The sequence below is a fragment of the Protopterus annectens genome, chromosome 7.part0 (genome assembly GCF_019279795.1).
Source record: "Protopterus annectens isolate FY-2018-M chromosome 7.part0, PAN1.0, whole genome shotgun sequence".
Lineage (NCBI taxonomy): Eukaryota > Metazoa > Chordata > Ceratodontiformes > Protopteridae > Protopterus > Protopterus annectens.
In genome coordinates this window covers 1186136825-1186151938 of record NC_056739.1, presented here as the reverse complement: position 1 = coordinate 1186151938, position 15114 = coordinate 1186136825, and positions in this window count along the sequence as shown.

The following is a 15114-nucleotide window of genomic DNA, read 5'->3' as shown; positions in this document are numbered from 1 at the left end:
AGCTATCCACAGCAGGTATACATCAAGCTGATGTGTAAAGAAATATATCATCCATCACAGTCAGTGTAAGGTCCAGTAAATGTATTAATATTATACCACACAACCTGTTATTGCCAAACCCGTGGCCAAAATATGTGCACAATTGGGAATATAGGTCACATACTGCTGTAGTACATTATGAATGTTGCTAGATATACAGTTATATGTATTACCACACATATGTCAAAGGGCATGTTACAGACATACCCACACACACGTCAGACATAATTACGGGACACAAAGGTATGACAACCCAGATAAGCTTTCAGTGTATACTATACAGTACTGTGTGTCAGTACTTACACAACCTTAATCTTGAGAAATGTAATCTGTGATGAATACAGGGACCACACAAAACAGTAGATGCAAGCAATGTGGACATACACCATACTTTGCTGTACAGGCCCAGAGCTTCAATTAGTACTACAGTACACACAGGATTTGTTTTCAAGATTGGTACCAATCAATAATCATAGATGTAGTGCTTTAGCCTCCAGTGACACACCCTAGTTAAAACCAAGGGACTTAGTCACACTGTATGCAATAGCACTTGTTTTGCCTAGCAACAGAATACACAGCTTTTGCAAGGATCAAATCAAGGACCCAGAATACCATAAAGTAAACAGTTTCTCAGTAAGCTATCCCACAGATACATACCTTTGACGTATTCACAAACATACTGACCATCACAGTCAGTCAACAGTACAAAGAATCTATTGCAACAAGTAGATGTAGGTGTGTGTGTGTGTGTGTGTGTATATATATATATATATATATATATATATATATATATATATATAGATACACACACACACACTTGTCTACATATAGGCACATGTACAATTCACCTTTCATAGTGAGAATATCAATTATACAAAGGATGTAAAGTGTACAGTAATGTAATAACATCGCACAGTCTTGGGATAAATGCATTGAAGGTGTTCACAGCCCAGGTAGCTTTAGCAGGCCTTACTGGCTTCAACATTGCAAACTGAATGAACCACCCACAGTGTTTAATCACCACATCATATACCAGCACTGTATGCTGTCTTGTTTGTCACACACTAAAACCTACATACAAATATGCGTATACTAACCTTCACCAACATATATATCCCCCCCTTTGCAAACAGTTGCAATATGTCCCCTGCTCTATGCACATATACAGATGTGAATATATATTTCTCTCTGTGGCATACACACACATGGTCCACACTGTTGTAAGTCCCTGGATCTTACAGCAGAACTGTTGGGCCTTGCTGCAACACAAGCAGGTGTCACATATGAACACAGACTAACATTAGGGGGGAGGTATATATGGCAACAGATGCTAGATAAGCATTCTAGACTGCTACAGCACTTGCCATTACTAAGTCACACTTTAGAACAAATTGTTGCGAGGAAAATCAACTGTTGTAATACGTAACTGTGCTATCTTCTCAGGCAACTTATGAGGAAACACAGTACGTTACGACCACAAATACATTTATTGAATACAACAAAAAATAGCACCGAAATACAATCTTAAAACTTGAGTTAAGCGCTTTCACCTATCCATAGTAGGCTTCTTCAGAACTCATACATTTGAAATAAGCGCCATTTTAAATAAACTTTTAGGCGCGAAACTGGGCTGACTGAACAGCTGATATTTAAAGTGCTACTGTGCTTTTTAATAAATATTACAACATTAAAAAATCAAAAGCAGATATGTTATAAACTGCAAATCACACTAAATGTATAAACTGTACATTCACCTATGTATTAATGAATTCATTTGCTGAACCACATTGTTTATTATTGCACATTTTGTTTTTCTTTCTAATAATGTTAGAAAATAACAACCATGAAGTATGAATAAAATAAATGTTGAATATTAAACCTAAAATAATAGATATTGTAAATATACTAAATCAATTAGGGGCTCTAATATATCCTTTGAATTTTAACTTGTAAACTTTAATAATTAAAAATGAAATTAATCTATATATTCCATATAAAATTGTGCATAAATGTCACTCTGTAATACTCTAAAGTGCAAAATTGATGTTAAAGCATAAAACCTAATATAAATATAAGAATTTTAAAAATTGTACCTTTTATATAAAATATTATTATAAGTGTAAATAACAATAAATATTATAAATTTTAAAATAGAAATATTGATGTTAATGAAGTACTTTTGCCATACTAGAACAGATCAAATATGATCCTAAAGGAGGCAACATCAAAGATGTATTAAGTTATAGAGAAATATGGTGGCAATTATACACAGATGCTGCCACCTTACCAGGATTAAATGACACCATAGCTATTAAACCTTTATTGACTAAATGAATTCATTCAACAGTAGTGTTATTATATTATCACCCTTATACACACCCTCCTAAACTAATGTAAGTACTTCATTAACATCAATATTTCTATTTTAAAATTTATAATATTTATTGTTATTTACACTTATAATAATATTTTATATAAAAGGTACAATTTTTAAAATTCTTATATTTATATTAGGTTTTATGCTTTAACATCAATTTTGCACTTTAGAGTATTACAGAGTGACATTTATGCACAATTTTATATGGAATATATAGATTAATTTCATTTTTAATTATTAAAGTTTACAAGTTAAAATTCAAAGGATATATTAGAGCCCCTAATTGATTTAGTATATTTATAATATCTATTATTTTAGGTTTAATATTCAACATTTATTTTATTCATACTTCATGGTTGTTATTTTCTAACATTATTAGAAAGAAAAACAAAATGTGCAATAATAAACAATGTGGTTCAGCAAATGAATTCATTAATACATAGGTGAATGTACAGTTTATACATTTAGTGTGATTTGCAGTTTATAACATATCTGCTTTTGATTTTTTAATGTTGTAATATTTATTAAAAAGCACAGTAGCACTTTAAATATCAGCTGTTCAGTCAGCCCAGTTTCGCGCCTAAAAGTTTATTTAAAATGGCGCTTATTTCAAATGTATGAGTTCTGAAGAAGCCTACTATGGATAGGTGAAAGCGCTTAACTCAAGTTTTAAGATTGTATTTTGCTGCTATTTTTTGTTGTATTCAATAAATGTATTTGTGGTCGTAACGTACTGTGTTTCCTCATAAGTTGCCTGAGAAGATAGCACAGTTACGTAAGTCACACTTTAATATGACTATCATGCATGTGTTGTTCTGTCACACCCATGTTTATATAATGTCAGCGCTAATCCCCCCAACAGCCATTGGCCACACTACTGTACAGAACACAGATAACACGGATCAGATCTTTGACATCTAATGCTGAGCTACACATTTCACAGGTATGTCCCACTGCCCACAGGTACACACAGCATTGTCCATAGCAGTAGTTAAGCAGAACATCTGTGCAGAAAGAAGTACTGCTGCCACATATGAATGTTTCACATTATGTAGACTATTCTTCAATAACATCTACTACATGCAAGTAAATACATATGTGTCACATACTTTTCCTTTGTATAATTTGGTAATATTTATTTTTCCTTTTATCTCTCTCTGACAGTCTCCGCAATAGAGTGATTGAATTTGTTGGCATAGATTGCAGCCTGCTTTTGTAGGAATTGCACATGAGCATGTGATGGCCTCTGCACCAATTAGTGCCCACCATTTGCTAATTGCATGCAGCCTGCTGTGTAGTAATTGAAGTAATCACTGTCATATTTACCCAGTACTATAAATTGCTGACTCATGTAGGCGTGGCCCTTTCAGTTTTCCAAGATGGAGATCATCCTTGTTTGGTATGGACATCATTGTTTAAGACAGAAGGTTGGAATAGTTCTTGTATCAGAAGCCAGGTGTGTAGCCAGAGATTTACATTTTGTACTCAGACCTAATGTTGCTGCTTCCAGTACCCACTTGTCAGTGTAAAAATGTACTCGCCCCTCAAAATGCTACCCCAAGATACATGGAAAGATGTACTTTCTTTTCAACTGTTACAATTAACTGCCATACAAAGCTAGTTATACAGAGGTATTCCTTTGGCACAAGAATTGTTTGTGAACTTCTATACTGTGAATATTCATTTACACAGTTCTAAACATTTTGTGCTTTTTTTAGTGTTGACATTAGCACGAGCTGCTCAGAAAAACTGGACTCATTTCAGTACAGGTAAATTTTACATTTGGGTAGGGTTGCAGAAGTACAGAGAGCGTAAGTAATATTGTGTGCATTTTATCTTGATGGACTTACAGGGTTGCTGGGTACATGTTACTTTATCAAGGAATGTAGTCTGTCTGTGTCCACATGATAGCCTGTTATTTTTTGTCTGTGCACCACACAGGTCTTTTCACCAATAAAGCAATGGCATTCTTACAGTTGGTTGCTACCAGTACATGGTTACATCCATTTGTATTTCAGTGTTTTATTCTTACATAAGGGTGTGTTTCCAAAACTCCTTCCAAAGCTATTTCCACAGTGTATAACAGCAGAAAGGCTAATATGCCTCTGTGTTTCTGCCTCTTAACCAATCAGGGACAAATTTGAACAGAATCAGGGAAAAGTCGAGAAAAAATCATGGACAGTTTAAAAATATTAGTGCTATTAAGTTGAAACATTGAATCAGAGCATATGAATTGATACACATTTTCTGAAGTAAAAGAAGTGTATAACTCTTAATTATTGTCATTCATTAATTATAATTCACCACCTTTCTGCCCAAAGTCAGTAGTTTTAGGAGGGATTCAGAGGGACAGAGCACAAATTTGAGTCAAAATCAGGGACGTCCCTGAAAATTAGGGGCAGTTGAAAATACCTTTCAACTGCCCCTAATTTTCAGGGACGTCCCTGATTTTGACTCAAATTTGTGTTCTGTCCCTCTGGAAATCGTAAGCCCACTCTGCCCTAAACAAATATGCCAGTGTTTGTCCTGCTGTGATACTGTGTGGGGTTGTAAGGTGATGGTGTAACATTATTTCCTGTTAAAATGGCTCTTATCAGTCATGTAATGTAATCCCACAACAACTGGTGGTCAACATCCACAGAACAAGTTGTGTGGTATGGCACCAACTTAATGTATATCTACAGTGGCTTAGTGGTACTTCATGTTGTGTAGTGTGTGCACGGTCTGGGGTTCGAGACTTAGAGGTGTTTTATTTTGTTCCTGAGCAGAACAAGGGCCCTTACATACAGAGTGATTAAGGCACTTTTAAGCAGTTGTAAGTGGGTTTGCGCAGTGCCTCGCATTGCTTAGCCAAGCACAAACCCGCTCACTACTGCTTAATAGTGCTTACTCCCGCTCACCTCCGCACTAATTTCTTTGAAAGAAAAGAAAAAAATGGGAAGATAGGAAAGTGGTGAAAAAGGGGCACAAAGAGGGAAAGACCGTATGGAAAATAGCTCTGGATGTGCAGGACGGGTGTAGGGAAGGTCCATAGCTGCCCATTTCTGCAACAGCTGTGCATATGCAATAAATTTGGAGGTAGATACGAACCCTTCAACCCATGAGAGAGGGGTGAGGATAACAAAGTATGTTGTAATACCAATTAAATAACATTTCATGTGTACAGTGGACGTGTGCAAAATGGGCAGCTATGTATGGGGCGCAGGTTTTTTTTTTTTGGGAACAGATTGCCCTTTTTTTTTTTTTTTTTTTTTTTCAGGTGAGTGGAATGTGGGGAGGTTAGTTGGGGAGGTAAACAGACAAGACACATACAGGGGCAGTATATGACTCAGTGGTGGGTGAACACCTGTGATGGGGAGGGATGTTTGGAAATCGTAAGCCCATGAGCCCCGAGATGGAAACATTGGGACTGAGGTCCCCACCCATGGGCAGTCATCACTACACCTTCACAGCCCAGAAGGTGGCTGTGCTGGGGGCTGTGTAGGAGGGGCAGGCTGACCCATGAGTTGCGCCACTCGGGCTTCAAGCTGGCATAGAGGTTCTGCAGCAGAAAGTTCAATCTCTCTATGCACCACAGTCCAGACCCTATGAAGGGTGATAGGTGCCTCTCTGCCCACGCTTGCATGGGGGGAGGCAAGCCCCATCCCCTGCAGCGCTTCCACCCGAAGGTGGTACTGGGTCAATGGAGGAGGAGTTCCCAGGCTGGGCAATGGTTCTGCAAGTGCCAGGTGCCATGGCCAGCTGAGGTGGGACAGGTGGGTCTGCTGGGACCGGCCTTCCCATACAAACTATGTTTTGGAGAGTTTAATAAAGATGTGGGTTAGTAACAGTCAACAGCATTCCCAATTAGTTATAACAGCATGCAGAAGTGTTACCATTAACCCAACACACCAGATTTTCAACAGTTGAAAAGCAAGCATAACACATACATATATAGAACAATAGTGGACATTACAACAACATGCAGGCTTAATTGATGGCAACAAGCCACCAATATTGTAGTATTTTAACAGGGCACATGCATAGAAATAAATGCAAATATTTATAAACCAATAGGACATATGTCCCAACAATGTTTTGAGGTTAGACATACTGATTGAGGTGTGGAATTGCATTTTTTATGCACATACAGTGGGGTGGAAAAAGCTCAATTAACATATATCCTTCTAGTTTTCACTACATTCCTATTAACTGCAGTTATATGTCCCTTACATGTATTATTACACTACCCAATGTCCTTATATTGTGCAATTGGATTTTGCTAGATCATTATTTACATGAGCTGTATCTTACATACAAACTGTCCAAGATGCAGATGTTACTGCAACATATTTTGAGAATTGCTCACACACACTACTGCTAAGATGGTACACGGACAGCTCTACTTTCATATAATTATCTACATATGTTCAGATGAAAGTATCATACATGTTGACAGCTCCCTACATTTCTGGCAGCACACTGACATTTATGGGGAACACAATACCAAGCTACTCGTGCCAGATTAACCTGTACATGCTGGGCATGAACCAACAGTTGAGGGCTGTAAATATGCATACAAGCTACTGGCACTCCCTTCATCCACGTTATATGGGCCTACCCAAGTGTGGGCTGACACTGCTTAATATAACACTACTATTTGTAGAATGCAACAGTACAACAACATATCAAAGAAAATGACACATACATGAATCATACATTTATTAAATGATTATTACACCTTTATTTATTGGGCTAAAAGACTTTTAGAAGGCTCTCTCATTTATTTTGTATAACAGTACATGCAGAATAATTACTAACCTGCCTCATGACGCAGCCATTGCAGTCTATATTCATGGGCTTACAGGTTTATAGCCTGGTCACCTGCAGCTGTGAAGTAAATGCAGTGATATTGAGATATACCTATCCATAGTATAGACAAGCATAGCAATTCTTAACTACTTAATACAATGGCTACTTACTCAGTACTGGGTCATTAGGCATCGTACAGGATTCCTGGATCCACCAGTCCAGTTCATCACCCCTATGCCGCTTCAGGTCAGAATAATATTGCCTGACCTGCTCACCAGTCCAAGGAGCACCAGTGGCACTGGTGAGATCACAGGCAAGACTGTTCCAGGCCTCAGCTTTATATTGGGTACCCTGGTACTGGCCCTGCAGGAGTCTTTCCTCATGTTTGTGGACGAGGAACCAAACCATAATTTTGGATTCCTGGATGCCCAATGCGTTGCACTGTAAACCTAGTGCTTTCACCGACACCAGCCATGCTGACTGCAGAAGGAAGCTACAACCAGTTATAGCAAGTATTCCTGCCTGTGGAGTTTAAATATGCCTCATTTCCCGCACTTATTTGTGATTGGCCAGTTTTAGATAAGCTCAGCTGTGGGCACGCCTGCTTAGCTGATGTTGGCAATATTTAAAATTCCTTTGATATGTCTCTGTTGAAAGTGAATGTTTGTGAAATGCTGTCATGGCTTGGTGGTTAAGTACTGTGACTATAGTGCACAGTATCCTGAGTTTGAGTTCTGTCAGTGCTTTTTATTTTCCAGCTGAGCAGAACTGACTGGATAAGGAATAGTAAAGCAGGTGTGAATGTGTTTACCTGACATTACGCGAAGGTAATCGGCAGTAACGTGCGGTGAACCTGTGTTACTCCTCTTTAGCATAGCGCAGCTACACGCAAATGTATTTAAATATGCTCAATACTGGTAAAATGTGGTTAGCAGTGCTTTATATTGCTTAAAATAAGGTACTCATACTTCAGAATGCATAAACATTTCACCTTCATATCCATAATTCATGCACTACTAAATTTAACATTTGAATGCTTTTTACAAAACTTATACATAAAAAAAAAGGTCAGGAAATATTTTTGTATACAGATTTCACACAGAAAATGGAACATGCAGTAGTGGGACTCGAACCGGGAATGCCTCCTCTTTGTGTGACAGTTCTAACCATTACGCTATATTTATGTTGCTTAATTTGCATATATTTTTCTTATTATCCTCTTCTGGTGTCTAAGCTGCTGTAACTGCAGCTAAGCAATGGGCAAACCCATGCAACTACACGCAGCTATATCAGAAGAAAAAATAATTATTTTTATTTTTTATTCTGTTAGTTGTTGAATATATGGGGGAGTGTAGTGTTACATTGTACACATGAGTGGACTCGCTCATTTAAATGTGAAGTTGCAGCATTTCTTCATTGCAGGAGCGTGGATATTTGGACTGCTCGGCAGTCCGACACGCCCACTAAACTCATCTACGATCCGTGTAAGCTGTGAAGTTGAGGCAGCGCACTCTCATTAATATGCATGGTGCGCTGCCGTCATACTCTTACCCTGGTGCTTCTGTGCAAGACTAATCTAGTCTTACACGGAAGATTAGCAAATCTGGGGGAATCCCCACATTTAAAATATCACTGACTACACAAAACTGTTTTTATTATTTATAACATGTAGTTTATATCATGAAATGTTTTGTGCAAATACTGATAAGAACAATAGTTGGTTTACTTGGTTATATTTTTTCCTTTCACTGTCCTTGTAAACTTTTGTGACAGATTGGGGTATATGTTAATGTCCCCAAAAGTCCACTCTTAAGCCACTTTTTTTTTTTTTTTTTTTTTTTTGAAAAGCCATATTTCACAAATGTGATAATTGCTTTATAGTCTCCCATTTATTCATTAATTTCAGTGTTGCTGGTAGTTTTCTTGTCCCTTGTCCCATCTCCCAACACCAGGCTCTGGTTCAAGTCCAAGGTACACCTGATTCTTGTAGTCATATTTTTTTTTTCTGTCAAGTATTTTCCTTTGGAACATTGGAAAGATTTTCACTGGCAAAGTCTGTCTCTGAGCTTTATTGCAAGAAGAAAGAGAATCTGAGACGCCTTCTGTTTGCTGGTTCACTTTTTTTTTTTTGAATAAAGGGGGTAATTCAGTAATGCTTACATGGAACTAATCTCCATGTAAGCCTAGTGGCACAGCTGAAACATGGAGTTTGGAGGCTGTGCGATCCAGGGAACAGTGCTGGGGATGTGCATGAGCCTCTCAGCACTGTTCAATCACGGAGGCGATTGTGGAATGTAAATCACCTAATTTGCTGGTGAAAACCATGCAGATGAGGTGATTTTACTGATTCAGGAAGCAGGCAGGCATCCGTGTAGGAGCTGTGTTTGCATTAGAAATGTATGTGGCAACTGTCCATGTACCAGACTGTAAAATAAAAAAAAAAACTGGGCTATGACAACTCAAAGTAAAATGTATTAGTTGCATCAGGCATGCCAGTAGCCATTGGCATGTAAAACTGATACAAAATATTAAAAATCAGAGTTAATTTTTCTGCACATATGCCATGTTTAAGTGGAGAGCAGCGGTGCCCAAGCATGGAATCTGACAAAAAATAATTTTAAAATATTAAAAGAGGATTATTTAAGCTAAAATTAAATTCTCCATTAGACTGGCCAGCATGCAGACTTCTACAATGGCAGGTAACAGTGATTGCTAAGGGCATAGGCTCTTGTGTAGTGCTGTAACTAGGGTATATGCAAATGAGCTAAGCTTGCTGGATAGCAAAATGGACCACTGTGTGTGCAGGTAAATCGTGTAGTTGCTACAACTTGGTGATGTAGGCAGAAGAGGCAGCTGACATGAAAGGGGGGGGTGTCATTCTTTGTGTAAGCACATTGGAGCTCCGTGGTTTCTGTTTCCCTGCAGCTAAGTAGGGGTGTGTGTCTGAGGCTACTTAGTTGGTGAAATAAATGTTAAGCATGCTCGTGTACAGGGGAGGGTCATTTCTGCTCAGCAGTGTTTACACTAGCTCCATGGGTTAAAACTGGAGGAAATTGGGGGGGGGGAATGGACAAAAGGCAGACAACTATAAATGACTAATAAGGCCTCTGCCACTCACAGTGGGGACATTCAAACCCCTCAGTAATGTAGCTGGCAAGTGAAATATATCATAGTCAGCCAATCACACAGGCTGCATCTGCAGCAAACCAGTGTAAAATATGCAGGCACCTTTCAACCTGATTTCCCCACATACTCTGCACTATTGAAGTACACACTTGGAATTTTAACTGACAAAATGATAGAGGCTGTAATTTCTGCTGTAACATAGTTCCCTGCAGTGTATGGGGGTAGTAAACAAATGTCTGTCGGTGCTCCCTCACATACCAAGAAATCAGTGCTATGTAGAATATACCACACGTTATGGAAAACTCTGCATCCACACCAGGATATGACTCAGTTAATAAGGATAGCACACAGCTAGGAGATTCCTCATACAGTATATCACTGAGGTGCTGGACTGTTTACATAGCTTCATCAGCCATTCAGTTTTAGCACAAAATCCGGAACCGGACTACACCTGCCTCTGAAATGGAGTCCAGCTCTTACTATTGAAGGTCTTACTGGGTATGCTCCTACACCTGGAGAATTACAGCCCATGTAGAAACCCACATCTGACTATACAACTCTCTCCCCACCCCCATCAGACAGGATTACCCGCAGCTACCTGGAGGTGGCACATAGATATATTTGCATCTGTTGAATGTGATAAGCATACATATATGTAGGTAACATATACAGCAGTTATAAATGGGGAGGGAGAGAGAGATGGACAAACAGAGAGAGAGACACCCTAAAAGGCGTAGAGTGATGTCCTCATGCAGACAGTTGCACACCAATAGCAATCACTGACACATGGTATGAAGGTGACTTCCATTGTTCATAGGTTCAAACCATGTGCTAGCCCTACATGTGGGTATGTTGGATAGCCATGGACCATACATGGAAGGTTGTACAGTACACTGTTTCTGGCCACGGACACTGGAACTGGTTCTGCCAGGAGTGCCAGTGGCACCACCAGGCCCAAGGCGAGATATAGTACTACTTCCTGACGGTGACTGCTGGATCCGTGTCCCCCACGAGAACAGCCAGGACCACTTGCCATGGCCTACTATGATGTGGTGTGGACAGCATCCTCCCTTCGGTAGTGCTGATGGTACAGCCACAGTGGGAGTGTGAATGTGCATGGCCACATGGGCTCTCAGCTGATGTTCCTGCTGACCTACGTCCACGTGTCTGACGCCCTACTCCCATGACATGTTCAAGCACAGATGTTGCACAGTTGAGCACTGACAATGTCTCACCCCACCATCTATCCATGACATCAACAAAATGATGAACGGCATTAGCAATGCCATGGAGGTCGTCACGCATGGCAGGTAGTGTTGCAGCCATGATTCTGAGCATCTGTCTGGTGTACCATTCACAGCGTGCCTGTGCCTCCATGGTGGACCTAAACATGTGTCGGGTGACACCTGCTATGACTCCTCTGGGCTGGATGGGCAGCAGTCCTCCTTTGAGCCCCCCCCTGTCAATTTGTGTGGGACCTCGCCAGTTCTCTGGCTATGTCTACACTCACAGATGCCATAGTCGCCACACTAGCCTGTTGTATGCCACCACTCTCTGACTGTCTAGTATCTGTGGCTGCTGAAGACTGGGTATGTGTGGGCATAATGACTGTGTGCAGGGACATTGTCAGTGGAAGTGGGATGCCAACCAGTGGTACAGATTCAGGCACCAACAACCCCACCTGTGCCCCAATATGACCACCATCATCAGAGTCCAATAAAACACTGACATCAGGTTGTGAGGGGGAGATACCCCAACACCTATGTTCATCTGTGAGGAAGACAACATATGTAAATTACTGCTGCACTATAATGTTTGCTGATACACACACAAGTGAGGTGGCACAAAGACATACAGATCACACTTTCTGAATGATGACATGCACGACACACATTCAGACCACAACAGATAAACTCTGGACAGGCCCTCAACAACATGCATGTTAATGTTACTTTGCTGTGCATTGTGTACCAGGCCTGTGGCACGGTGTCGGACCTGTCTGTAGGTCCTGTCCCTGTGTCCCACATTGTTGACTGTTGCTACCAGTTCCTCCCACAGGGGAGTGCATTCCAGCAGGTTTTGCTGGCTCCTTCCCAACATTACCCTGTGATGGAGTCTTGAGGGCATCGATGATTCCTGCAGTCTTGGCATCTGAGAAAGGCAGGTTGCATCTGTGTTACACCCCACCTGAAAGACATGAAGAACACATCACAGGACCGCATACATTGGTCACCATTATGTACAGACCCTGCACATTCACTTTTGATAGCACTATCCATTGCTAACACTCACATCACACCCCTGCTATCTATCAGTACAGTATGTGTGTGGGTATTGTCAGTATACTGGCATTATAGCATGCATTTGGTCCCCAGATTCTGATATTTCATGTTCTCCCCAATGAGGACCATCAATGTGCATAATCCTCCATTCATCATTCAGCCTGGACATCCCAGAGGTTCCCCACCAGGGAATACAAGGCCATCAAACATCTACCATACACCAATAGGCTGTAAGGCCAACCCTCTACGCAGTGTCATTATACTCCTTCAGGAGTGACCTCACTGGGGCATGCAGTGCAGTCATGGACTCCACATTGCTGGGGACTGCTGCATGAGTACAAGTCATGCTCCAATGTGTTAACACACACACACACCCTCAACCTGGTGAGTGACCTGAACTGGCCTTGTTGGCAGCTCACGTGTGTCACAGTCACCCTGCGGTGGAATGGGCACCCTGTTCACATCAAGCAGGGTAGCTGTCTAAACCTCTGCAGTCATACTCTGGTCAGATGGATGGTTAACAGCAAATACACCCTTGGAATACCACCTATGTACCAGTTTGATGGGGACATCAGCTGCTGCCTGGTATACACATGGGCTGACATGTGGCCTAGCCATATGGATGCTCAGGGCCTGTAGCTTAGTAATCTGGGATGGTACCAGGACTACCAGAAATGGCCTGACCACTGTGACAGACTTTATGTGTCTACACGGTTTACCTTTAGAAAGGCAATTCGCACTCGGGCAAACAGCAATTGTTCAAAAGACTGTTTGCAAAGTTTGCAAACACCAAACGAAAAAAGATTTGAATGTGCAATGAGCGAATGCACAGTGACAATTCGCTCATTGCACATTCGTCATTGTGGGGCGGATTGCACTATAGTGGGGTTTGGAAAATGGTTCCTTTCCCCACTGTAGTGTGATCTAGGAGGTAGAATATTAAAATAGGGGGTGGGGGGTGCAGGGGGGGCTTTCCCCCCGCTTTACACTTCTTTTTTTCCGTTCGACAATGTTCGAAAAACATCGAATCTGCTTTTCGATTTGCTGTTTTTTGAACATTGAGGACTATCACTGTTTTCACTGTCATGGTTATGAGTCGCTCATTTGAGCATTTGTACCACTGTGATTCAGCTTTATAAAGGTAAACCGTCTACGCACATCGTTGCCATCGACTGCTGGGTGTCCCCTATTGCAGCGTTACAGTACCATGTCATCCAGCCTACATCCGGCAAATATGTGGGTGCTGCTACAGGTGCATGTGGACATTCCAGGAATATCTTGAGGTACACAGTAACAGAGAGAGGTGCATATGTGGGGTAGGGTGACCTCCTCATAGGTGTCTGACATCTGCAGTACCCAGATGTTTGCGAAATGGGTACATGTGTCTGATAGATATAGACCCCTGCCAGACAAATGTGTATTCCCACACACCAGGTGGACAGGATGTGATGGTGTGTGACACAGGATTAGCGTGGACATGTGTGTTCTGATGGGTATGATGTGTGACACTGACCTGTCATGCTTTTGTAACCCCAATCTGCACTCCCTTGCAAGTATGTGTGCACACAGAGTAGGTTTTATGAGGACCTTGCCATGAATAGGGTGCACAACTGTGGATATTCAGCAACAGTCTCTGCAGTCAGCTCTACCCTATATTGCAGGCCTCCCATACATCTAGCTGCATTTGTCTGTGTACTGGATGTTCTTCATGTTTCACTGTTGCAGTCATCACATTTGGGTTATCTGCTTGTAGTAACCCTCAGTCGGCCTGATCAACAAAGTCTTGGATCCTGCGTCAGTTGCTGTCTCTTCTTCTGTGACGTCAGGTAGTCAGGGGTATAAAACATGCTGCCGACACCATTACATCAGTCTTTCTTGCTGTGCGGTGTCCGAAGCAGAAGCAGTTTGCAAGTGCCGGTCGGCCGACTCCTGAAATTTTCATTTTTGAGTTTCAAAACCGAAGTCTTCAACTAAAAGCTAAGTACCCTGTTGGGGAAACTTTTCCTTGCTCTAAACCGATGTCTGTAAAAGTAAATAACTGCATTTCTTGTGGAATGCAAATACCTCATAAAGATTTTCATTTGTACTGTATTCCTTGCCTAGGCCCTAACCACGATATACCTCGCTGTCAGTTTTGTGCCTTATTTAAACCACGAACTATCCGTCGTCGGTATATTTTCGCTTATTAATATTTTGGTGCTCGGTTCAGTTATCCAGATATGTCTTTGGTAAGCCATCTGACAACCAACATTCCAAAAAAAACACAAAGATAAAGAAAGAGACTGGCCTCCTAGGTCCAAAGCTGCTGACGATGCTACTAAGCGAGTCGCCAGTTCGCCAGTACTCAGGCACTTTCGCAGCCCCTGATACCCACTACTTCAGATTCGCAGGCCTCTACTGAGACCCGTTCAGAGTATGGTATGCCGCGTGATGCTTCAACTGTGGAACCTGCAGAATTCTCTACATTGGAATGTTCCGGAGCCACTGTGCAGGCACTGG